General features: G+C 44.9%; 1 protein-coding gene across 1 annotated transcript in view; it reads right to left on the reverse strand.

Annotated features, from left to right (window-relative positions):
• LOC138577415 (serum amyloid P-component-like) overlaps positions 1-25,051 on the reverse strand; it is a 40,666-nt gene extending 15,615 nt beyond the window's left edge. The window contains exon 1 of the mRNA XM_069649625.1: positions 24,969-25,051. The gene's annotated coding sequence lies outside the window, so the exon portion shown is untranslated. The remainder of the gene's footprint in view (positions 1-24,968) is intronic.
• Positions 25,052-27,026: the final 1,975 nt, after the last annotated feature.

Here is a 27,026-nt window from a genome sequence, read left to right on the forward strand (position 1 = left end):
AGTCTTTCATCTATTCTAATTCAAGAGGAGGAGCCTGAGCCTACAAACACTTCGGCCACAGCGGAGCGTGGCGGAGTGCAGATCGAGTGTTTGGTGTTTTGTGTTGCACGGGATGTGCAGCGCTGACCAGAACTCCCTGGAAGGCTACTCGCGATTCGAGCACCTGGAAGCGAAGGAAGTGCTCATCGCGTGGTCTGTTGACATCTGAAAGCGGAAATTCAGCTGCACGTATCAGCGCATTTGCATAAACTTTGCTTGTAAGCAGCGGGCTTGCATTTAATATTTAAGATCTTGAGCGTGTGGCGACTGTGGGGGCGAACACCCATTTGAGCCCACGGAGCAATTGAACGCTGTGCTGCACGAAGGCCTCCCTTAAATAAATGAATTATTACATTCTGGAATTGAGAAACCATGTGGTGACTGTGGGGGAATATCCTCTTTGAGCCCACGGTTTCTGAACTTAGCTCGGCTCCTCCTCCAGGCCTGTTAACATAGAGTGTTGTAGAGGCGTATTACTGTTCAAACCGGCATGTCATAGTGTTTCTGTAAATCCTGTATGGTTTGTGTTGGAATAACTGGTATAAGCCTCCCCAGCATCTACACGCCTGGTAAAATGGCCCCCCAAACTGAGGAACTACAACTTGAGGCAACAGAAGCCCTACAGGAAGAGCAATGGCTACCGACGGGCCCCCACTGGGGGCACTACTGATGGTACAGCAGGAGAGCCCACCTTGGAAGTAAATACTCCAACTTCGGTGGAATCATCAAAAAGGGGCCCTACTAAAAGCAAAGAAATCATGTCCTTATATGCAAAATAACAGGTGGCCACAGAGACGGTGTCTTCAGCTGGCCAGAGTGAGGTAAATGTAGAGGTACATGACGAACCAGCTTCAAATAAAAACTCCTTTACATTCCACGTTTGAAGGAATAGATAATAATTAATTACTGGACTGGTGTTACCTTGTAAGCAACTCTATGAGACCCACGTCAGTGGTGCCGATTGAGGCCACTAACAATGCATCCACTGCCTCTCAAGTTAGTGGGAGGTCAACTGAGATGGAAGAACGGAGGGGGTTTTCGGGCGGACTATTGACCCAAAGGCTATCAGGAACCCCAAATTTGGTCATGGATGATACGTCTCCGATGGTGAGTCGAGAGGTGTTGGATGTTAACAATGATCTAATCGCTTCCACCTAGATCTCTCTAACCAAACAGCAGAAGACAATGTGATTCATTTTGCAGTAAAGGTCTTACTGAAACTCTTTGGTCGTATTCACAATGAGGTGCGAAAATACAGAAGTAAGCTGGATTGGATGATGGAAAACTAAATCTCCCCACCCCTGATGATGAGAGGGAGGTGGTGGCTGCCCAAAACCCACTTCTACCTCCGATTAATATAGAATCTCAGGAAGAAGCTATTATTACAATCTATCAAGTAGAGCTATCTCCCATGAATTACTCAACTCATTAGGTTAGAAGCAGAAGAAAATGGCTCAAAAAAGTACGAGGGGAGTGACAAATCCCGATACATTGCAGCCTAATGTAATTGACCAACCCCTTTATTCAACTACTGCTTTTGGAGATGTTGCACCGCAAAGAACAAATAAACTAAAAAAGAAAGAAATGCGAAGAAAAAAACATAGACAGCAAAAAGTGGGCACGCTCACGAGCTGGCTCCTAAAAGACAATCTTTCTATACAAGACGAAGAGGAATTGGCGGAAGTTTTGAACCAAATTAACTAGAATGCTAATAAATCCCTAGTCTTGGAACCATTAGTGAAGAGGCACCAGCAAAATGGTTGCGTGCAGCCCCAGTGTGTACAGTTCTAGGACCCCAGCCATCAGTGAGGGTGGTCCTCGACAAATGCATAGTGACCGTTTCCCAGACGCCATCTATCATAAAAAGATCTATCTATCATTAATCGACCAGCACTCCTTAAGATGTTTACTAAGATTCCAGCCCTTCGCATTCTGAGCTCTAGTGATTTGCGCTGTGTACAACCTTTAGGACAACGTTACATCGAAATGTCAAAAGTTCACTGTGCCCTTCCTGCTACGGCAGCACTAATTAGAGCACAGTTTGAATTGCTGGAATTCTTAGGTTACAAATTGGACAGTGAACCTGAGTTAAAACCGGGGGATGATGTATGTGTTAAATGTAAACATTGTAACAAAAAAGATAACTTGGTCATGTCTACTCCCCCGAGTATGGTCGTGGGGCAAGGTTCTTATTATTATTATTATTATTATTATTATTATTATTATTATTATTATTATTATTATTATTATTATTATTCTGACAATAGGCAGGGGTGGGGACCGTATGATTGAATTAAAATTCTGTCTTGGAATACACAGGGCCACTCACATTTCTCTTCAGAGGGAGGGTCGTTTCCATCAATAGTTGCATTCGACATATTTATGTTACAAGAAACATGGATGCTGAAGGAGTTTGTCTTAGACGGATATAGGATCTACCAGAATAAGGCAAAAAAGGGACCTAGTGGAAGACCCTCAGGGGGTTTATTGGTGGGGATCTCACAGGCCTTAACCTCTGTGATTGTAACCCCCTTAGAGGAAGGTGGTCATGTTTTGGCTATTGAAACCCACCTGCTGTTGGAAAACAAAGTACACGCTTATCGGTGTTATGCGTGTATGACCCCCCTGGGAATGAGAAATCTGAAAGCATTTTTGAATATCTGGTTAATCTGTTTTTGATGTGGGTGGAAGATCCCGAGCGATACATGATCCTCCTATGTGGGGACTTGAACGCGAAGTGTGGGGAATTCACTACGAAAGTTCTGGCAGGCCACAGCCTTAAAAGAATTAAGATGGTGTTGAAAGTTCGGAATGTGAAAGGAGAAGAATGGGAAAAATTCTGGGTGGGATGGAAATTGACATCTTTATATGGACGAGTTGGGAGTGACATACCAGGACAACCCACCTGAATAATATGAAAAGCACTATCGACTATATATGTATGAATGGCCCCCTACTTGAACATGCAATTTCATTTAGTACTGTCACCATAATGTTTAGTGACCACCAGAAATTGGAAACTTGCATTGAGGGAAAAGGTAGTGTAGAGGAGGAGCCAAGTACCCCTACCTCAACCGTCCCGCCCCTATTACCTGTCTGTTGGAAACCAGAGTATGAGACATACACGGAGTAGTTGAACAGACAAAGAGCAGAGTGTGGACTCTGTGCAGTTCCAGTGAGAGTACTGATACCTAAGAAAATCTGGCAGGCAAGGTACCCATTGCGATACCCGTACCTGCATACAAGAAAATATGATGGCCATTTGAATGAGATTCCTGAAGAAGCAGAGCAGATAACTGGCAAAGACGATTGGTGACGTCACACAGAATCGAGCTGATGTCTACAGAAGAGATGCAGAGACCAGAGAATGCAGATATTCTATAAGGCATCAAGAAAGTATCAAGGATAAGTGACATCTTGGGATCAAGATGAAGAAACGTATGCCATAGAAACAGATGAAGATAATAAGCTAGTTTAAACGTGTACAGATTCAACAGAAATGCAAGCAGACAAAGTAATCTTCAGGCTGGCTTTTTAGTGAATAGATTGCGGCAAGTGCTAACATTTACATATATAGGAGTGAGTGAACTATGGATGTTTCCACTGCGCATTATAGCAGTGCTGGACAGTAGCAAGAAGGCCTAATTGCAGTGTGTTGAAGTTAAAAAAGCTAATTGAATTACAAAATGAATCCCAGCAGAAAGAGTTGGATGAGCCAAAGAAGCCAAGGTCTTATCAAACTGGCGTGAACTGACATTGGACACAAATTGTGTGAAAGAAAAGAAACTTCTGTCCAGAAGGCATGATTAAAACAAAAGACGTCAGAGGACTATTATAAAATAGAATTTTAATACATTAAAAGGCTTGTTTCCATGGTCTGTAGTCACGTGGAAGAATGAAGTTGGACAATCGAGGTGGTCACACCTACGCACGAGGGCAGAGTGTGCCCACACTCCTTAAAATTTCTCAGAGCACAGTACAAACTCAAGGCTGAGCTTCAAAGCCTTAATTGACACTAGACCATTGAGGGGATGATGGATTGATTGGCTAATTGGTGGGAAAAAGGTGAGCTAACCAGCACCTGGATGTTCAGCCTGATGGCTGCTAGACGTAGGTGGAAAGGCATTGACGGGGGTTAGAAGCCAACCAATTGTAGAGAACCACGTAATTAAGGGTCCTATAGTTTGTGTAGCCAATGGGACATTGTGTATTTAGTGACGTTCATAGTTGCCATTTTGAGGGGAGGGCTTAGTTGCCCCACCTGATGTTAAGCACCCTATCACTTTCCTTCACTGTTCTATACTTATAAGGAACTTATACTTATATATTGACTCAGAGCCTATCACTTTCTTCAATAAGTTTTTGTAGTTTGCCACGGAGGATGATGTTGGTAATGACGCAGATCAATATGTCACTGATGACGATTTTTCTAAATATAACCTCCGTTTCTACTAAGATGCGTTGAGTAAGAGGATCGAGCGAGTGTGGATGTTCATTGTACTCCCTCTTTTAGATCATTGCCATTAAAACAAACTTCCTTTTGCCAAACTAACCCAGTCATTTTGATTATTGATGCATGAATAAAATCTATATCCCCATTCATCTCCAGGGTAATTGCTACTCATCAAAGTAAACTTTAGAGTCCTGCAAATATCGCACAACCTTTGCCATTTTGTCTGACAGGATGTGAAGCTCCCCGTAGATAGTGGTTAGTGTAATTATTATGACCTTGCAAGGCGGGTGTGACGGGCCCCTGGTTTGAACAAGATCACCTCCCACATCTATGACAGAAGCTGAGCGGATGAAGAGGTGGTAAAAAAGGCAGACGATTGCGAGAATCAGAAGACGAACATGCGAATGGTGAGTAGAAATTGAGGAGAGTGGCAAATTGATGCATGCGTAGTAAATAAAGGGAAGTGATAAAGGAAAAAGAGAGTAATGGAGGGAGGCAGAATAAACATAAACGTTAGAATAAGAGTGTTAAAATTTTGAATCGATATTGACTTGAGTGTGGCCAAGCAATAACATATATTGTGAGGGAGGCCACGATAAAGAGGATATGCCCCATACCTAAGTTTTAAAGAACGTTAGAAGAAATCTAATCTAGAGTCCCGTAGCGGACGATGTAGAAAACTGATCTGATTTAAAACAGACCTAAAGAGATTGATTTAAGTTCCACGAGGAGCATTTTTAGGGGGCAAGACAGATCCCAGAGAAGGGCTGTTGTTACGCTCACCTTGTCTCTGCGGGGACGTCAGGCGCTGATGCATGGAGTGTCTCCTTCCCTGGTTAGAGGCGCTGCACATCTTTTGTTCCCTGGACAGTTCCTCCGACAGGGGAAAGGGTGGTGAGTAAGACTGTCTGTGCCTGCCACCTGTGACCCCCACCCTGCTCCTTCCACACGTGTTCCGCACTCCGAGGCGCTCTCACCTTGTGTATTTGGTTGGTGGGCTCTCCTTCCTGCTTAGTCTCAGTAGGGGTGCAAAGTCCTGTAGGATCCAGTTACTTCACTGACCCTTGAAGTGAAGTGGCAACCCAGTACTGCTGTGGTCGCAACTCATGTTGCTGTGTTGCTCTGCTTGTTATTGTCTGTGTAATCCATTGTATTGTATTTTGCCCGTGTCCAGTTATCTGTGTTGTCCTTTGCTGCGTGCCGCAGTCCATGCTCGTTTCACTGTTGTGACTCCTGTAGCTGTTGTGGCACTAAGCCATCCTCTGTGTGCATTGGTTTGGTGGAACGCGTGTGAGCGGCTGAGCTAGTGGGTCAGGGTGACCTGCCTTGTGTCTAGGAGGCCAGTGCGAGCTCAGGTGCGGTTTGCATGATCTAACCTGTTCTTTCTTTCTCTTTTCCAGGTACTTGTGAGCCGGCGTGATGAATGAATCCAGTCGATGGTGACAGACGCAGTGAGAAATGCGCGGCAGTGACAGGGCGCAATGAATGAGCTCAGCGGTTAACCTTGTTTTCCTTCTCTTGCTTCTGCAGGTGCCGGCGACTGATGAAAGCTGGAGTCCTCGATGAAAGCTGGAGTCCTCGATGAACAACCGGGTCATTGCTGGAGGCACAGGGAAGTCAGAGCAGGTGAGTATGCGAGCCTCGATGGTCTCCGGCTTTTCTTTGCAGGTTTGTAGAAGATTGCTGGCAGGAGTTCCTCAGACAGCGTTACACTGCTAACTGCAGAATAACACGAAGCATGCCTTAGGGCTTGGGTGGTGCTTATATAGCCAACCACACCCTGCTACTCCCATTGGGCAATTAATTCCAGAAGCTCTCTGCCACACCCATGATTGCAGTCTAATACACAAGCTAATGGCTTAGAGCCAGGCCCTTCACTGCAATTAGCACAGAAGTCAATCATTCAGTGGCAGACTGACTATACCTGTGTTTTCCTTGAGGTTAGCTCCATGAGCCTGGTGCCAAAGGCACCAGGACTGGGTCCAGGTGGCCCTCCTTTGAGGCTTGATCCCATCAGGGCCCTTAATGTGCCCCAATGTTCTCACTGCTGCTGGGCTGGGGCGATCTGGTCTGCTCACTGTGACAGTACTCCCCCCCAAGGACCCTCTCAAGAGCAGTTTTCTCCCTGTTCCTGGTTTGGTTGGGTGATTGTGATGACAGCGCTTTACCAACTATGGAGCATGGACTTGGTCGCTGGGTTCCCATGTTTTATCCTGGGGTCGTATCCTTTCCAGTCCACGAGGTAGTACAATGTGGACTTTGTCACCTTGGAATCCAGGATGCCCTTGACCTCAAATTCAGGTCCGCCATCCACAACCACCGGAGCAGGTTATGGTGTAATCCTTGTCCCTGGTGGCACTGGCTTTAGAAGTGAAACGTTGAACACCGGGTGGATGTGCATGTTGGAGGGTAGGGATAGTCTCATAGCAACAGGATTGATGATGGCCTCGATGGTATATGGACCTATGTACCGTGGATGACATTTTTTTTGTCTCTTCAGGGGTACGTGCTTAGATGCTAACCATACCGTATCCCCGACCTGGTAAGCTGGAGCTTCCTTTCGGTGCTGGTCAGAAAATGTCTTTTGTCTTTCCTTAGCCTTGACGAGGTGTTCAGTTGCTTCCTTGAAAACACAAGTGAACATAGAGTGCAAGGTTGTTACTGCTGGCATTTCCAGTGTATCAGGTGGATCGAAAACAGATGTACGTGGGTGTCACCTGTATACGGTGTAGAAGGGGGTCTGTTCTGTGTGGGTATGGATGGAATTATTGTATACGTATTCTGCTATCCACAGCACGTCTTTCCAGGTGTCTTCCATTTGATGCAGCATGCACCTCAGGTATTGCTCCAGTGTCTGGTTCGTCTGTTCGCTTTGGCCATCGGTCTGGGGGTGATGGCTTACAGATAGGCGAACGTCGATTTGTGCAAGTTCGCAGCTCTTTCTCCAGAACTTGGAAACAAACTGGCTGCCTCGGTCTGATATCAGAATCGATGGGAATCCGTGTAAGCGAACAACTTGCTCCAGAAACACTCTTGCCATGGTGGACGCAGTCGGCAGTCCTTTCAGTGGGTTGAAGTGGGCCATCTTTGAGAACAGGTCTACCACTACTAGAATGTTGTTGTAGCCCTTGTGGGGAGGCAGGTCTTTGAAAAAGTTGAGCAACAGCCTATGCCAGGGTGTAGGAGGTATAGCCAGGGGATGAAGTAGACCCCCAGGCCTTTGTTTTTGGGATTTGTTCTGTGCACAGATCCCACAAGTTAACACGTATTGGGCCACATCCCTCTGCCAGGTTGGCCAACATTTGTTCCTCTTGATTTTGGCCATCGTCTTGGTGATTCTCGGATGTCCCTCTATTAGTGAGTTGTTGTAGTTGGCGATGACTTGGTGTTGCAGCGTTTTGCTTGGGATGTAGAGACGTCCCTGGTAATAAGGTAGCCCTCCATGATCATATTATTTTGCCCAGGCTTGTTGGGATTCCTGGTTCATAAGACGTTGAACTTCGGCTTGCAGGTCATCCAGAGGTGAAGCAGTGACAAGAGCGCCCAGAATCCTTTCTTCCAGGATGATAGCTACGGGGGCTGGTATTGCGTATGCATCTTCACCCTCACCCATGCGGGACATCGCGTCTGCTTTTCCATTGAGCACCCCTGGCTGGTACGTGATCACGTAGTCGTATTCCGCTAAAAAGAGGGCCCAACAGAGCTGACGAGAAGACTGTGCTTTGGCTGATTTCAAGTATTGCAGATTGCGATGGTCTGTAATCACCATGACCATGTGCCTGGCCCCTAGGATGTAGTGTCTTGAACGCCACTTTGATGGCCAGAGGTTCCTTGTCGGTGATTGCATAGTTTAGTTCTGGTGCTGAGAACTTGCATGACCAGATTGCTACTGGGTGTAACTGGCCGGTATCTGGGTTTCTCTGGGAGAGGATTGCTCCCATGGGGACTTTACAGTGTAGTGAGCAGGGGTTGCGGGGGGAACCCCTGCAGCTTTCAGTAAAAAAAAGAAAAAAAAAGAAAAGGACCCTGCGGAGCCGGTTCCTGATCACAGAAGTGTGTATGTCAGTGTGTTCAAATGATTCAGAAAGTCGGTGGTATCCTTTAGATATGTGGATGTTGTTTGTACCAATGGTTGTAGAGCCTTGTCTACGTATTTGGCTAAAGGGTTAAAGATACTGTCCGTGCCCGCCACTATGGGCCTGAGTGGTGGAGTCCTCAAACTTTTGTGGATCTTTGACAATCCATAAAAAATGGGTGTAATCGGGTGTGTGTTAGTCAAGAATTGTTTCGTTTTGTTCGATATCCATCCATGCTCCATTGCTTTTTCCAAAGTGGTTTCAATGATCTCTGAGATCTTTTTGATCGGGTCTTCATTAATTTTGATGTATGTACTCTCATCTGATAATAACTCCAAGATCTTGTCCTCATAGTATGTTGAGTCCATTATAACTATGGCTCCTCCTTTGTCAGCCGATTTCAGCGTTAAGCTTCTGTCATCTGCTAAATCTTTAATTATTTCATTCTGACACCTTCTAGTGTTGTAGTTTTTGGCTCTGGTGAAATTCACTCTCTTCAAGTCTTTTATCATTTGTTCTTCAAACATTTTGAGGGTTATGTTATTTATTTGAGGATCAAATTGGCTTTTGGGTTTTATTTCCAGATATTGGTGGTCATCTCGTTGTATTTCTGTTACCATTTGGTGTCAAAAAAGACTTTGAGTCTCATTTTACGCGCAAGTCTGTGTAAATTGATCTTTTCTTCCAATAGATTTGAATTTTGTGTGGGTATAAAGGATAAACCCAAATTCAAAGTGTCTGTCTGATCCTTAGTCAGTTGTTTGGATGAGATATTAACTACTAGTTGTTCTGTTTGTTTCTCGGTCTTAGATTTCTTATTGCCTCTTCGCGCTGTCTTTTTTCTAAAAAAGAAGATGGAGTAGGTTGCGCTTTTGACGTGGTGGCTTCTTGTGATGTGTGTATGATTGGTCTAGTTTCCGGGATTTCAGTGATGATCACCTCTTCTCCACTAGTGGGTATTTCGCTACTTGAGCCACTGGCTTCTTGTCCTGGCGGTTTACGGTTTGGATGTTGTCTTCTGTCTGGTGCTGATTTTTGTTGTGCGTAGTATTCTTGCCACGAGTATACTATGTCCTGCAGATAATCCAATGTGTCCCTTCTGAATTTACAGACCTTGGTTGTTCAATGTCCTTCTTGTATCCGTCTAAAGTTCTGTTGACTTCTTCTATGATGACTGTTAATTCCTCCTTGTTCTTAAATTTAGATAGTTGTTCCGTCAGGTCCTCAATCTCTTTATCTATTTTTTAGATGACTTACCAATTAAAGATAATTGACATGCTTCGTTAATAAACACTAAACTTTTGATATAAGTGAATATCCATATGATCACTAGTGTGAGGATGATTATGGTAACATGACAGAGTTGTATCTATACAGAACCTATAATCTAATTATAGCATTATATGTTATAGGTGATTGCTGAAGAAAAATCAAATGAAAGAATGTGCGAAAGTGGGTGAACATCTCTTGAAGAAGGGGATCAATCTAAACCCCGAAACGCGTCGGGAAAAAGTGTTCATGTTACTGACTTTTGTTTACCCACAAGGACCAGTAGAGCGATAAGATAACTGCATTTGTTCTAGTATACTTAAAATACTGAAATGAATGTTCAGTTACACTAAAGTGAAATGAAAAGAAATGTGAAGACTTTTGGACCCACTGATTGGACACAAAATCCACATCAACACACATTGCTTTATATCAAATTTGGTTGAGTATTAAGCAGTACTTTGAGTAGAAGAGTTATGATATTTGAACTAGACAGGAACATTTATTGAAATTTCGTTCCTTTGAAAACGGGTTGAATGCCTGCCTGTTTGTATTTTATTTTATTTTATTTTATGTAATAATGTACCTGATTTCCTATTGAATTTTGTATGTGTATCTAAGCATAACCAAGTGTATTTCACTAAGGTACATTGAAATGAAATGTTGAAGTATATAATGTACAATATGTGAATTTTATATAAAATATCTTTTTTATGTGAAATGTAAATATATATACAAAAAGTTATATGAACTGAAATGTATAATAAATAAATAAATAATGCATAAATACATTGAAAAATAGAGTAATTTATTTTGTTAGAGAAATAGTGCTTAATCAAATGAATGTCTGTGTATATGTTTTTTTTAAAATGTATATATTTTCTTAGTGTATGCAACTTGAACTATGCTGTTAAAGTGGTATTCCTGTTATGGGCCTTTTCTGAAGCTAATTGTATGTTATCATAGTTGAAATGCACATTCTGATCCCGTGATTGACTATCTTGAAGTCTTATTGTTGTATGCGTAAGGCAACAGCTCCCTCTCGCAGTGATAACAGGCGAATTGAGCAGGACAGATTCATACAAACATACATCTGGCCTTTTATTATATAGTATATGATGATTTACAACTGGTCTGGATCAGTGAATTGTAAGCAAACTCTCCTGTTACCCAATGAAGGTGCTCACAACTTGGCTGTGCGGGACATGGCCAAGTCATCATGGCACATACCGTAGTTGCCAGCGACGCAATGCAGAGATAAAACGAAGCCAGAGTTAAGGAGGAAGCAGATCAGGTATTAATCTATCAACAACTGTGGGGTTTTCACATAAAGCTCCATGGTTCAGTAATTTTCTATAAAGTGAGTGTAACTTTTGTAGTCACAGATTTAAAGCATTAAGGTATGCAAGAGAGGTAGCTGTTTTTTGTAGCTTGAGACATGTAATATTTCCCATTGTTTAGTATAATTAACTATACATTTAAAGGGAAGACCAACAAATCAATAGAATTCACACCAAGCACATTTTTAAAACATTTCTTAAAATTATGCATTTTATGACACATTTATTTTCAAAATTTAGGAAAAAGCCAGATGATGTGCAACTTTTTTGATGTTCAAGCCGTTTTCTAAGTTTACACATGAAACAAATCTATATGCTACCACTTCATCAATAATAGGTGACAATCTCCATTCCACTTTGCATGATGCCTTTACCCACAATAAATGCCAGAATGGCCATGGCAAAGCACACTCATATTGGCTGTGCTCAATAACGATGTGAGAAGACATTGTAATACTGTATGTGACAGTATTGCCTCTATAAGAAAACACTGAGGTTTGCTGTGGCCCATAATGTCAATATTGCCACTGCAAGGTGTTTTCATGCTGGCTGAACAAATACTCCAATATTGCCAGTGTAAAAATATTCTCATGTTGGCTGTGCTAAATATTGCCAGTATTGCCACTGTACAAAGATATAATAATGATAGCTGTGGCAATATATGCCAGCATTGCCACTGTAAGACAACATTGTCATGCTGGGTGTGCACATAAATGACTGTCTGTCCGTCATCCAGGAGTGGTGTGCCGCCAATGATCTCTACCTTAATGCCAGTAAGATAGAGATTCTCCTCATCGAAACACCTGCTCCCTCCTTTCCTGTCACTCGCTGGCCGGCCTCTCTTGGTCCTCTTCCTGCTCCCACCTGTGAGGCTAAAAATCTCAGGGTCATCTTCGACTCCACACTCTCCTTCTCTCCTCACATCTCCGACGTCTCTAAGAAGTCACATTACCAGCTGCACCTCCTCAGAGGTATTCTTCCTTTCTTCTCCTTCCCCCAGAAACTCACTGTCTCCAGAGCTATGGTTCTCTTTAGGCTGGACTATTGCAACATCCTCCTTCTAAATCTGCCTGCTTCTACTCGCCGCCCTCTGCATCTCATCCAGAACAGGACTGCGAGACTTATCCTTGGCATGAAGCACAGGGATCGTATCTCTCCAGGACTGAAATCTCTGCACTGACTCCCAGTGGCTGGGAGGATTAAGTTCAAAACCCTCTGCATCGTCCATAAGGCCTTCTGGGGCATTGGGCCTCAACACCTTCAGCTCTCTCTTCCTTAATACCTTCCTTCTCAAGCTCTTCGCTCATCCGCCTACAACTCCCTCAGGGTCAGTCGCTTTTCCAAGCAACGAGTTGGTGGTCGATCTCTTTCTTCGGCTGGTGCCTCCCTCTGGAACAGCCTCCCTGCCTCCCTGAAACTTGAGGAGATTCATCTTCAGTTCTGGAAGCACCTCAAAACCTTTCTCTTTGCTTCTGCATTTTCTCCTCCTCTCCCCTGCTGACCTCCTGGCTAACACTGAAACTGCACTGGTTACCTGGCCACCCTCTGATCTCAGGCCCAGGTCCCCTCCCCTGCTAGTTTCACTCCTGCACTGCCTTACTGGCAACCCCCGCACTTGGGGACTGATTTCTGTATCCCTACAGTCCCACTACCAGCACTTGACACCTGATGTCTGCACTTACCCTTGCACTCGCCACTGAATGACACCCGAACTAGTAGGATCGTTGTCTGTCTTCCCTCTGTTCCCCCTCCCTTGCCTCATCGCGCCCTGAAACACATGTGTATAGGTGTGTTATAAATGTCATATCATATCAATGGTCAATATTGCCTCTGTAAGTGCTCACTCAATTTGGCTGTTGCCAACAATGCCAATATTGCCACTGTAAGAAGATTTTTTTTTATTCTAGAATTGCCAATATATGCCAGTAATGTCACTGTTAAAATACACTCATGTTGCTTCTGCCCAATTATGCCAGTACTGCCAATGCAACATTGTTATGCTGGTTGTACCACAATATGCAATTATTGCCCTTTAAAAAGATATTGTTATATTTGGTGCCCCAACATACCAGTACTGCCAACCTAAAAACACATTCATGTTGACTGTGCCCAGTAATGGCACTATTTCCACTAGAAGAAGATGTTCATTTGCTGGCTGTGCTAATATATGTCAGTGTTTCCTCTGTATGAAACACTCATTTTTTCTGTGGCTAATAGTCCAATATTGCCACTATAAGAAGATGTGTCCATGCTGGTTGTACTAATATATACCAGCATTGGCCCGTTGTACAACCTAACATGTTTTCTTATTCTCTGTGCCCAAGCTATACCACTATTGCCACTGTTAAAAATGTTCATTCTGTGTCCAAAATATGCCCCTCGTATTGCCGTTTTGAAATGTTTTCATACCCTCTGTCCCCAAAAGTGACAGTATTGCCACTATAAACCACTTTCCTGTGGTATGTGTTTTTCCCATTATGAGCGACTTTCCCTGTCAAACACATTAGAAGGGGCATAGCCCTAACACGATCCATGGAAACCTTGTCGAAAATCAGACGCACTCACTAACTCAGGCATACTCATTCAAGCGTCCTCACACACAAATAATATGAACATACATACTTACTACACACACACACACAGACACACTCACTTTCATTCACTCACACTTACACATGCATGCACCTTCATTCATGTAAACTCTCTCACACACATACATTTATACAAGCATGTGTATGCACAAATACATGATCTGTATATTTACCACTCCTTCCAATAGGGAATGTTTTCTCTCTCCATCTAAAACTGAACATCTATGATTGTAGATGATTGCGGTTGTTAAATAGCAAAACTGCTCATGCCCAATGTCATTTTTCCATGATTTTAATTAGGAATATGTTATGCACTTGCACTTTTTTAGAGTGAATGATGTTGGACGTTTATACTGTGCTGTTGTGATATTTATTTTGTAATTAATTGTATATGTTCTTGTATTGTGTTGCGTTATACCTGGCTTTTATGGTGTGCTGACGAAATAAAGTATGTCCCTGATTAATACATGTTTTTAAAATACCTTGGCCTGTGCCATGGCGTTAAAGATCTGACCTCTTCCAGGACTTCCAACAGACCCTCAGGTGGCACCAGGAGCAGGATTCAGCAGGTCGGGGATTTGGAGAGTCCCTTCATCAGTCATTCTCCTTGCTCCTTGAATTACAGTAGGGGTTAAGGGCCAACATTGTTAACCTTTCCCAGCTGAAGAAGGGGAGATTTCTCTCTTCCTCTCCCCTGCTGATGCACCTGGATTGTATACAGGACTAAATTCAGACACAGAAATGGGACATTTTTTGTAACTACAAGCTTACAACTTAATTTCAACCTCACATAAGAAAATGATTTTGTTTGTTTATGATGTTAATGATATATGAGCACATTCTACATTTTAGCGCCCAGCATATCATTCATTTACTTATTGATTGTCAATATCACTAATTTTCTTTTTATTATGTTCACCATTTTGAACTTACATATTGTAATGTTTGTGCATTAATCATAGCTTCCCATTACAATGTCATTAATTTGTGCTGAAACACTGTATGTCATGTATTGTTAATCTGTTTATACATCAAATTCATTTTTCTCAATATACAAAATCATGGATTAATTTTCTTTTAAATTATGGGATTCCATAAACAAATAAATTGGCAAATTCCATTTTGAACAAGATTTAAAGGTTTGAAAGTTAGTTTTCCAATTCTGTAAAAGACAAATCACTTTTGCACATCGGCATCCCAATCCAAATGGATGCCGTAACGTGACAACACGGGCACGTAAATCGCGCTCCGACGTTGTGACGTAATGCATAAACAGCAGCCATTTTGAATCAGTAATCAGACTCGATACCGATGCTGAAACTTAGCGCAACCGAAAGGGAAGAACAGCGAAAACGTAACGAGGTAAGAAAGGCTCACAAATGACATGTTTCATTTTATTTTAGACTAGATTGAAATACAAATGGATTCCTATAACAAAATAAAGTTTTTCTAAACTAGGCATTATTTTGAAAAACGAGTGCCTAGCAAACAAATATAACATACTAAAAATGTTGACAAAATGTTATGAAAAAAGAAAGTCAGAGAATACAAATGAGACCCAGAAGTTTAAATTAAAAGATATTATCAGGGAAATACCAACAAATAGTGAACAGACAAACAAGCACCTTCTACTATTGAGAAAACAAATGTAAGTTCATTTATATATTTTTTAATATGGCACAATTGAAAATTATCAAATGTTCTTGTTTCAAGAAATGTTAAATTATGTTGATACGGTGCCAAGAAGGTGGGCCACATTACAACCCTGCCGGTAGCATGGCTCTCAACCATTTGTATCGCAAAGGTGGGTGAAAACACCCGATTTTATTTTTGGCGGGTGAGAGGCCCATTGAAATGAATGGGCGGGCTGGAGGCTTGGCGGGTGAATCGGCTGTTTACAAGGCGGGTGACACCCGCCAAAAGCGTGTGATTTGAGAGCTATGCGGTAGGGGGTTAACGGGGCTGGTAGAGCTGCCGGCCCCGTTAACCCCCTACCGCCTCATTACGAGGTCTGCTCGTGGGACCCGCTAAGTTTACCAGGCGTCCTTAGCGGGTCCCGCGAGCAGGCCAGATGCTAACAACGGGCTTGTCATTAACGGGATGTAGCGGGTCCGGTTCGTTAAATGGGGAAATACTGGGCCCTTCAAGGTCGGAATGGCCCGGTATTTCCCCATTCAGGGAAACCGGACGTGGTACCCAGAATGGGGGTAGCCATGCCACAAAAAGCTGCATGGTTACCTCCAGGGTCGTAATGAGGCCCTGTGTCTCTCGTTCTTATATATTTTAGTGCAAATAATTAGCACACAAAACCCTCCTGAAGAACCATTAAAATGAATGGGGAAACACGTGCCGAGGGAAAATGAGAAGACTAATAAACAAATAACAAATATATTATTTCAAAATGAATTGTTTTTGGAGGATTATTTACTAAATCAATGAGCACACATTCAAGAAATTGAAATCAATGGAATAACGATTATCATTAACACTCAAATTGATTAAACTTCGAATTTATTAGATATTGGAGCGCAAGAACAATGGTACTAGTTATTTGTATTAAATTGAGTTTCCAGCATTGAGAAGTCTCAAAGCAAACCAGTACAGATCTATGCAGCTCCACTCCACAATTTTATGAGCAACAATACTAAGAATAACTCGCCATCAGTTGCTACAGGCTGTAAAACTTGACTTAGTTCTCACATTTGTTTCCCAAGTTTCTTTAATCAAGTTTTTGGAAGGGATACATGATTGTATCAGTCCATATAGTCTGGATATTCATATCCTTGTGCCGTCATTGGACATGATGACTCGTACACATTCATGCGTATCCGGTTCCTATGGGAATGTCGTCGAACATCTCTTGCTAAATGCCGCCGTCATGCGATGGTATAGTAACAGTTTCAACTGTCCCCCTCCAATAGTATCTACAGAATCAGATTGGGTAACGTAATCATGGCACATGTTTTCTAATTTTAGTTGCTTTTCAGGGTCCCATGTTTTTTGCAGTGTCTCCTATTTGGTAGAAATACTGGGAAAGCACCATAATGGGACCTCTCGATCATAAGGTGTCTCTAGATTGACTTTCCCAAACATTTTTTACCATGCATTACAGTGGTGCTAACCGAATCGTAGACACAGGTGTTTTTGTGTCGTGTATCGAATATAACAGATCATAGTTCAGTAGGGGATGCAGCATATCTCCCAAAAGGGATATGTGTGGCTGGGTCCGCCGGTTCATAACAATGTTTAGCAAATTGGGCCTGCGATGCCAGGTAGTAGACCTCAGAGTCGGATGCAGCGAGACCACCGCTTGTGTATGGCTCTGCCAGTTTGTCACTTCATCCTCGCCACCCCAGGTCCCCACACAAACGTTGTAACCAAGGATTGGAGTTTGTTAAAAAAGGGTCTACCTGGCCAAATGGGTATATTGCTTAAAAAGTATAATAGCTTCGGGAGAACTACCATTTTCAAAATAGCTCTTCGTCCATAGAGGGAGATGGGGATTTTTGCCCATATCAGTAATTTTGCTGTTAGGTGCTGCATATAGTTTTTGTAGTTGTCTGTATATAATGTTTGTCGTTCTCTTGACACAATATTACCCAGATAGCGGACTCGGACAGGTGCCCATTTGGACCCACTGATATTTGACGGGCGTACAGTGGCGGGGTGATAGGGAATAATTCAGACTTAGAATCATTTAATTTACATCCAGAGTACCGAGCAAATTCGTGGATGTCCTGTCCTATGGGTGCTAGATTTTTCTCCGGGTCTCTGTCGTACAAAAGAGTGTTGTCAGCATAGAGTGATATTATCAATGGGGACCCTTGTATCCTAACCCCTCTGTCTCCATGTATCAGTCGATCAAAGGCAGCCATGGGTTCTATGGTAAGGGCGAAGAGTTTTGGGGAAAAGGGACATCCTTGCCTAGTACCTCTGCCGAGGGGAAATACTGCCGATAAGGTTTGGTTCGTAAGGACCTTTGCTCCCGAGGTATTGTAGAGGAGTCGGACACAGGTTAGGAAATACGAGCCCATCCCAAAGCGGTGTATAACCGAGAATTGATATTTCCAGGATACCGAGTCAAATGCCTTTTCGGCTTCTAGGGTCGCTACCACTGCTTTTGCCTCAAGGCTTACCTGAGCCATCGCTCTGAACAGACGGCAGAAGTTCAGTGCAGTGGACCGCATGGGAATGAAGCCAGACTGATCCGGGTGCACCAAGTGGGGCATGTTGTGGAGAAGTCTAGTCGCAAGGAGCTTAGTGAATATTTTAACATCCGTATTAACTATAGGAGGACATATCATGTGAGGGGCGGTCTTCCTCCCATAACCCCAAGAGCATCAGGACCAATTCCTGGTGGTATTCCTTGTATAATTCAATACCCAGGCCGTCAGATCCAGGTGATAAACCTTGGAATGTTTAATGAGTGTTCTCATGCGACACTCTATGGACTCTCAGAGCCTTTATATCCTGGGGAGCGAGGTGGCACTCCCCATTGGCCAATTTGCATGCTATACAAGCCTCTATGGCTCTCAAATGCCATATAGCCACAAGATTAGCCAATGGGGGGTCATTGTCCCAGGGCTTGCTGCACTGATGGCATGCCTCTCGGCACAGTGCTCCCTCATGACATTCTCCCAGTGCCGCTCTCATCGTGCCTGGGCCGCACCTCACAGACGCAGCCTGGCATGTGAAATATACCACCCACTCTCCCCACTACTTACCTTGTTAGGGTAGGGGTACGGGAGGCTGCCCCCTGTTGGCTGCAGCCTTCAGTGGGATGCACTGGGCAGACAGGGCCCGGATGCTAATTAACCTTTGCCCCTCCTCCTCATCACGTTTAGATGTGGTTGCTAGGAACTAGCTAGTTCTCAACAACCACACCAGGCGGATTTACTTTTCTTTAAAACATTTATTTTCTAATATTATTGGAACATAATACCTTTATCGACCACACCCTCGCCCTGAAGACCTTGTTAAACGCCCTCGCTGCGCTCGAGTCCTTGGGGGTCATCACGAGTATGGCGGTAACCCTTAAATGTGAACATAACGCTATTACTGCAGCATTTAAGGGTCTGCCAAATCACGGGTTTGGCAGGATTTACCCCGAGCTCTGAGCTGGGGGCAAATCCGCCGTGATTTTGCTGATTTTTGGTGCTATTACCGCGCTAATACCGCTGGCGGTAGTAGCGTTGCAAATTCCCCATTGGGCCCAATGGGAAATGGGGAATTCCTGAATGGACCCAATGGGGAAGGTGGACTTACTGTTCCGCCAAACCCGTGATCCGGCGCTAATAGCACCGGGGGGTTTGACGGTAATGCTAATAGCCCCAGCGGTAATACCGCTGAGGATACTGCCCAACTCGTGATGTGGCCCAACTTAACTTTGTTTTCAGGGTACATTACTCCGGGTACAGCCCTCCGGGTAGATCTAAAAAACGTAATGATAGCATATAGATGTATTCTAAGAGCCTGCAGATTGCTGAGAACTCTACATTGCAGGGTTACCAACAGCACAGGCCCCCCTGCATCCAATGCCATGTGATTGGCTATGATTCACTGCGTATTAAAGCTGATTGGGCAGTTGCAGTGAGTTGGCTAAGGGATTACTAAGTATACATATTTAATATTTTTATGAGTGGCACAGGTTATAGGAGCCTTATAAAATCCCACTCTCAGGTCGTACCTGGCATTATGGGCACATGCACATTGTTAACCGCCCCCCACTGTGCTTGGGTATTTAACAGAGCCTTCTGGGCCCATAACTGCTGCTATGGCCCTGTGGGGACAGGGTGCGGGGATCTATCAAGCTTGATGAAATGACCCATGAATGATGACTGCATTTATTTTGAGGAACTACAAATATTATGCATAACAACAAGCTACATGCCTGTGTAAAACAATGACTACAAAAAGGTGATTGTATCATATGGGTTCTTGTGGATCTATCTATGCCTTGAAATTAATCTCAAATTGTCCCATGTCAGCTGTGAGTGAGATAATCAACCAGTCATCTTGTTTATGCTCACATCATGCTTGGAGCCCTGTATCCACCAAAAATGCAGGACTTGCAGAACATTATTTGAGAGCTCAGTTCCAGCACACTCAGCATTCATTTTGTGTGCAAATGACTTGCTTGGTAGAAGAGCAACATTTCCTTTTGCCGAATAAGTTTAATGCAAAAGGGCTAGGTAGACATTCATAAAGATCTTCAGAGTTTTGTGTGCAACCTGCATGTCTATGCTCGAATTCTGGCAGGCAGGATACTTTCTGCCTTTCACATTTACACTCAATAAAATGAGCAACATTTGGGTAAAACAGTAGCAACCACTGACATAACGGGGGCCCACGCAGCCCCTGCAGTGCAGGGGGGAAGGGGTGGCACTCGCACATTTCCTGGGAGGGGGCCCACTCGGAGAAAAAAAAATGAAGAAAGAAAAGTTTTCAAATTGTTTTTTTTTAAAAAAAAATCTTTTTTAATTCACTCTGCATTCATAAAGAAATGATTTCTGTAACAGAAATGATTTCTTTATGAAGGCAGAGTGACTACAAAAAGTAACTTTCTTTTAGAAGTCAGAGGCCTCCCTCCCCATGACATGGAAGACCCCAGGCTGGAAGCCTCCATGTCATGGGCTGGAGGGAGCCCTATGACTTCAAAAAGAAACAGTTTATTTTTGAAGTCACTCTGCCTTCATAAAGAAATTATTTCCATTATGGTTCGGTCCTTAACGGAAATAATTTCTTTATGAAGTAATAGGGCTCCCCTCAACCCCATGACGTGTGCGTGTGTGAGTGTATTTTGAAAGGGTGTACACATACATGTGTAGGTGGCTACCTGTCTGAGTGTATGGTGAAATGGTGCACACAGATGTATGAGTGGCTGGGTGTGCATGGGTGTGTCTATGGTGAAAGGGTGCACAGTTAAACGTATGGGTGGCTGCCTGAGTGCACCTGCATGGTGAAAGGTTGCAGACCTAAATGTATAGGTGGCTGGCTGTGTGAGTGCATGGTGAAAGGGTGCACACTTAAATGTATGGATGAGGGCCTGGGTATGTGTGCCTCTATGGTGAAAGGGTGCACACTCAAATGTACGGGTGGCTGCTTGGGTGTGCTGTATGGTGAACGGGTGCACACTTAAATGTATGGATGGCTGCCTGAGTATGCCTGTATGGTGAAAGAGTGCACACTTAAATGTATGGATGGCTGGGTCTGCGTGTGTGTATGTGGTGAATGGTGTGTGTGCTTGTGTACAGGGGCGCAACAAAACCATTTTGGGGGGGCTAATCTTTCAAATGTTGGGAGAGGCGCTAACTTCACGGGTGGTGGGTGGAGGGGCAAACTTATTTGTGTGGGGGCATCTAACTTCTTTACGCATTTTAATGAGACTATTCTAGTGCAGCTTCAATGTTACAAGCAGTTAACCCTCCCCTTTAAGTCTGAAAGCACCCACTTATGGACTGCTATGAGAATGAGCGGTCTCTTGTTCTCTATATACGCAACCAATCACTGCCCTGGCATGCAAGTACTAAACTCACATCACGATTTAAATTCCCTAAAAAATGTGGCATTTGAATGCAGGTACTAATAGTGAAATGCTTTATGTTAGTAATTGCTGGGCCCTTGTTAACAGCGAAACCCAGGTGCCATGTAACATCTGTGTCCTGTTCTGTCCGGCAACTGCTCTGAAGGTCAGCCATGTTGAGTCAACATAGCCCAAAATTTCAGGGTGGCAGTCCTGAAGCACAGCCAACTCAATGTTGTTATGCCACTACTTGTGTTTAATGTCTTGATTACTTATTGGTAATCGTCTTTACTCCTAGCCCTATTCTTCCTCGTCCCTGTACTTGTGTATGAGGCAGTACTTATGTATGAGGCACTGTGCATCATACACAAGTAGTGGGATGAGGTAGAGGTACATAGAGGTAATGCCTGATTTAGCTACCTGTAATCTTCATTACTCCTAGACCCACTCTTCCTCATGCCAGTACTTCCCTATGAGGCAAGGCAAGGAGCCTCATACGTAAGCTCTGGGACAAGGAAGAGGGACATGAAGGTAATTCTGGGCCAAGGAACTGCTTTTGCTGCTTTCGGAGGTTTGAGTAGGGGGTGGGAGGCAGAGGGGATGTGTGGAGGTGGGATTGTGTGATAAATCATAATGGTTGTCCATGTCAAGGCTAAGCAGGTATGATATGTGGTATTAGTGGCCAGAGAGGCCTTTTGGTGCAGCCAGTCTAGTCCTTCCTCAGTTTGGTATGACTTTTTTTTAACTGCGCCTTTCTGACTGCTAAGTGTAATTACCTGGCTAGAATGGCATTTGGCTGCTGCCTGTCTAGATGTTTCTTACTGCAGCATTGTATATTGTTTCTGGGTATCTGTGATAAAATGATATGGTATATCATTTATAACACGCCTGTGCACAAGTGTTTCTAGGTGCCACAAGACAAGGGAGGGAAAATAGAGGGAGGACAAGACAAGCGATCTTACTAGGCCATTCGGATTGTGCAAGTGCAAGAATGAGAAATGCAAGGGGAAAGAGAGGGGTAGGGGGGAATGCAAGGAAAAGGGGAGGGGAAAACAGGGCAGTAATGCTGAGTAAGTGCAGCCAGGGCAGCGTGGCTCTGGGTAGTGCAAGGAGAACCAGGGACTGTAGTGTTACAGTTACAGCCCCGAAGTGCGTGGTAGGCCCAGAGGCCGTGCAAGGGTGACTGATCAAGAAAGCCTGGACTCAGTACGACTCTGAAGGTAGCCAAGCAACCAGTCGGTACATCAGACAGGTACGTCAGGTAGGTCAGCAGGAGAGGGAGAGAGAGAAAGCAGAGGCGAAAAGGAAAGTTTTGAGCTGCATCCGGAACTTGAGGTGGTCCGCTCAGGTTTAAGAGGGGCAGGGAGGCCATTCCTGAAGGAGGCACCTGCTGAGGAGGGTGATCTACCCCCCACTCTCTGCCTGGAGAAGCGTGGCGTTGAAGATGACACCAAGGTTTTTTGCCTCGCAGGAAGGCGAGGGAAGAGGGCCCAAGATGGCCGGCCAGAGTGAGAGAGGGAAAGCAGGGTCAGGGGTCCCAATGAGAAGGATCTCCGTCTTACTGGCATTAAGGCAGCAATTGTTGGAGGCACACCAACCCTGAATCGAGGATAGACAGTCAGCAATGAGTGAGAGAGGAGGGGAGCCTGAAGGAAAGCTGATTGTCATCCTCATAACACTGAAAGTTAGAGGAGAAGGTAAAGATCAGGTGGGCTAAAGGGGCCAAGTAGAGGTTGAAAAACCAGGGTGAGAGGATAGAGCCCTGGGGAACGCCACAGGTAGAGAGAGAGAGAGAGGTGGTGGAGAGAAAGGGACCAAGTTGGACCGCGGAGGGGCTGTCCAAGAGGAAGGAAGTCAGCCACTCCAGGGCCTGATTCGTGATGCCCAGGTACTAACGTAGTGGATTGATCAGGATGACAGTGTCGATAGTAAAAGAAAGATCAAGGAGGATTAGGACAGAAAGAATGTGGGAATCAAGGTTAGAGAGCAAATCTTCACGGGAGTTCAGGGGAGCAGTTTCCATGCTTCTGGCAGCTCTGAAGCCAGACTGATGGTCATGGAGACAACCGATAGATTGAGTGTGGAGAGTAAGCTGGGAGATGGCCAGCTTTTCCAAGAGTTTGCCCAGGAAAGGAGTGATGGGGATTGGGCGACAGTTTGCCGGGCAGGTAGGATCGCAGACGGCTTCTTGAGGAGTGGGTGCACAGGGGAATTCTTAAGGGGAGAGGGGAACATTCCAGTGGTGAAAGAGTGATTACAGAAATCGGGCAAGGCTGGAGCGAGGGTGTCAATATGGTCCTTGATGGTTCTGGAGGAGCAGGGGAGCACCTGTTTGGACGACATTCTCATAGATCAGACTTGTCTAGAAACCTCATCAGGTGTTGTCAGAGAGAAACAGGAGAAAGGAGGAGGAGGAGGAGAGGTAGTGATGGCCAAAGGGGGGCTGAGAGAGGAAGAGGGAGAGGAAGAGGAGATAGAGGACAGGATGTCCTGAGTTTTAGCGGAGAAGTGCGATGCAAGAGCCATACAGAGAACCTGGGAGGGAACAGGAGAGGTAGAGACTGCAACAGGATTGACCAGTTCCTTGCAGATTTTAAAGAGATTGGCTGTGTTCTTAGAGGCCACAGAGACCCGGGTTTGAATGTGTGCTCTCTTCTTGATGAGTATTATTACTTCGACTGGCATATTGGTGCAACCAGTCTAGGTATGTCTAAATGTGGTCTGGAATGCTTTACTGTAATGTTAGTACGTGTCTACACTGGTCTTCATTGTGCAGTCAGTGGGACATGTTTTCATAGTGGCATGGCATTTTTAATAGGAAAGCATTAATGTTCCTGTGCACTGTTGGTGACTTGCATGTATTGGATTGGTGTTGCCCTACAAAACAATTGCAAACACTCTGGCCTTTTAGCCAATTATTCTCAGAAAGTGTGCTGTATCACGCTCTGAAACACTTGTGTCGCGCTCTGAAACACTTATGTATGAGCGCGATACAAATAAACTATCATATCATATCATATTGCATTAAAACACATATTTATCCTAGTACAGTGTACGGCATACCGCATATTGTGCAAGCGTGATAATCTTGGTCGGCCCAGAGTGTGGCACGGTACTTGGTGTGTTGCTGAGTTTTGGTGGGGGGCCTTAGCATGGCTCGCAGGGAGGCCCCCACATTTTGTGTTACGCCACTTGTGTAATATGCAATGAAGATATCCTATAAAAGTTCCTCTTTGACCAGATCTTCTGGAACGCACAAAGGCACTCCAATAAAATAAATGTATCTCGTTTAGGTTATGGGGGCCCCGTCGTGGGCCGACTGTACAATGTGTAAGCCCACTCTGTCGAGAAACGATTGGATCGCTCCCTAACTGACCTTCAGTTTACATTATTTTTGATAAAAGAGGTTGCCTATTTTCTGCTCTGGCCATTTTAAGCATCCTTCTACTTCCCACTGTTACTGTCAAAGCAAACCTCACAAACGTTCTGGAATATTCTTAAACAGGTTTCTTCTGTCCGTCGTTGTAAAGGTAAGCGCAGCAGGGGGAATGCGCAGCAGTGGGGAATGCATAGCAGCTGCGGGAATCGTCTGTGCAGGACAGCACCGGGCTCTACACTGCACTACATAAAAGACCCGCAGGCACGTAGGAGAGTCGCCAATCCCACGTGTACACTTACCTTTCAGATGCAAGCCACCAGTCTTTGCTCAGTCCGAAGGCTGACTGTCGCAAGGCTGGGCCCAGCCCTCCGCTTTATAGAGCCCCCTGCAGTTAACGTGTAATGACAACCAATCCAAATTGGACCCGTCCAGGTTTGGTAATCCAGGTGTTGAAAGAACGGAAAATCATTTTAGCGGATTGACGTCACTTCATAGTGCTCGCAACCTCAATGGAACATTTCCCCATACCCCCTCCTCCCCGCCCCCCTCAACACACCAAAAGTCCAAATATACGTTTGCCTCCCTCTCCCCTAAACAGGCTGCCCAGCCACAGAGTGTATCTGAAACAGTCCACAGCATTGACACTAGCTCGGTGGGGTGATCACAGAAAGATAGGCCAGAAAGATGTGCTAAGGGCACTTGAAGGGACATAAAGATAGGAACGAGTAAAATGTTACTCGGAGAGAAACATAGTGTACAGAGAGCAGGGGTCTTCCAAGTGTAGAAAACAGGCATTTTGTCTTTGTACTTTATTGCATTTTCAATTTAGCATTGAGGGAGGGAATGAGGAATTACAGCATGGGGGGGGGGGGGGTTGAAGGACAGTGCCAGGGGGATGAGAGGAGCCCTGTGGGGGGAGGAATAAGAAATAAATGGCAAAACAAGGAAGAATAAAAAATCCAATAGATGAAAGCTCGGACAGCAACAACACGCAGGAGCATTGTATTACATTTGAAGGCAGGAGTGACAGTGCAAATGGGCAGAAGGAGTGCTAGGGCAATGGGGCGGGGGCAGAGCAATAGCACAAGAGGGGCTGATCAACAGCGCAAAGGTGGGCAGAAGGAGCGTTCAGTGCAAGGGCTGGGGTGGAGGGACAGTGCAAAGGAGAGGAGCAACAGAGCAAGGGGGGGAAGAGAGACAGCAGAAGGGGGAGGTAGGAAAACGCAAATGGGACAGTGCAAAAGGGGGAGGAGGGCCATTGCGATGGGGTGAGGCGGAACAGCGCAAAGGAGGGACGAGGGACAGCATAACAGTGGAGGAGGGACATTGCAAGGAGTGATAGGTACAATAGAACAAGGGGGAGGCGAAACAGCACAAGGGGCTAGGAGCAATAGCAGAAGGGGAAGGAGCGACAGTGCAAGGGGAGGAACCGACAGTGCAAGGTAGAAAAAGTGACAGCCAAGGCAGAAGAAGCGACAGCCAAGGCAGAAGGAGCAACAGTACACAGGGAAGGGTGGAGGGACAGCGCAGGGGGGAGGCGCAACAGGCAAGTAGGAGGTGCAACATCGCAAGGGTGAAGGAGGGAGAGGACGGGGGAAGAAGCGACACTGCAAGGGGGGAAGGAGCATCAGTGCGAAGGGGAAGGAGACAGAGTGCAAGGGGAGGAGGGAGAGCACAAGGGGTTTAGGGAAAACGCGCAAGGAGGGAAGGAGGGAAAGCTCAAGGGGGACAGAGCAAGGGGAGGAGGGACAACACAAGGGGATGAGGAGGGACAGTGCAAAGGAGGGAGGACGAACAGTACAAAGGAGAAAGGAGGGACAGCAAAAGGGCGTGGGAGGGACAGCACAAGAGAGAAATGTGCAACTACACAAGGGGAAGGAGTGACAGTGCAAGGAGGAAGGAGTGACAGCACAAGGGGGAAGGAGCGACAGTGCAAGGACAAAGGAGCAAGATAACAAAGGGGAAGTGGCAACAATTCAAGGGGCAGGTAGGAGGAAGGGAGGAAGGAGGGACAGCGCAATGGGGAGGAAGAACAGTGCAAGGGGGAGAAGAGACTGCACAAAGGGGAACAGCACAACAGGTAGGAGGTGCCGCACAAGGGGGGAGGAGGGACAGCACAAGAGAGGAAGGCACAACAGCACAAGTGGAAAGTGACATCTGGTCGTAGTTGTCCGATATCTTAGTTTTGATCTCAATGTGATTTGTTACAAGGACACATGTATGTTGTCAGTCAGCACTTATCCAGTGACCTAAAACCTGCAGATGTCATCACAACTCATTTTATTGGTGAGGTGCAGAACCAGTGACAACATACAAATGTCCTCATAAGAAATCACATTGAGATTTCTTATTAAGAT

This window comes from Ambystoma mexicanum, chromosome 1p (genome assembly GCF_040938575.1).
Source record: "Ambystoma mexicanum isolate Mex_15411 chromosome 1p, UKY_AmexF1_1, whole genome shotgun sequence".
Lineage (NCBI taxonomy): Eukaryota > Metazoa > Chordata > Amphibia > Caudata > Ambystomatidae > Ambystoma > Ambystoma mexicanum.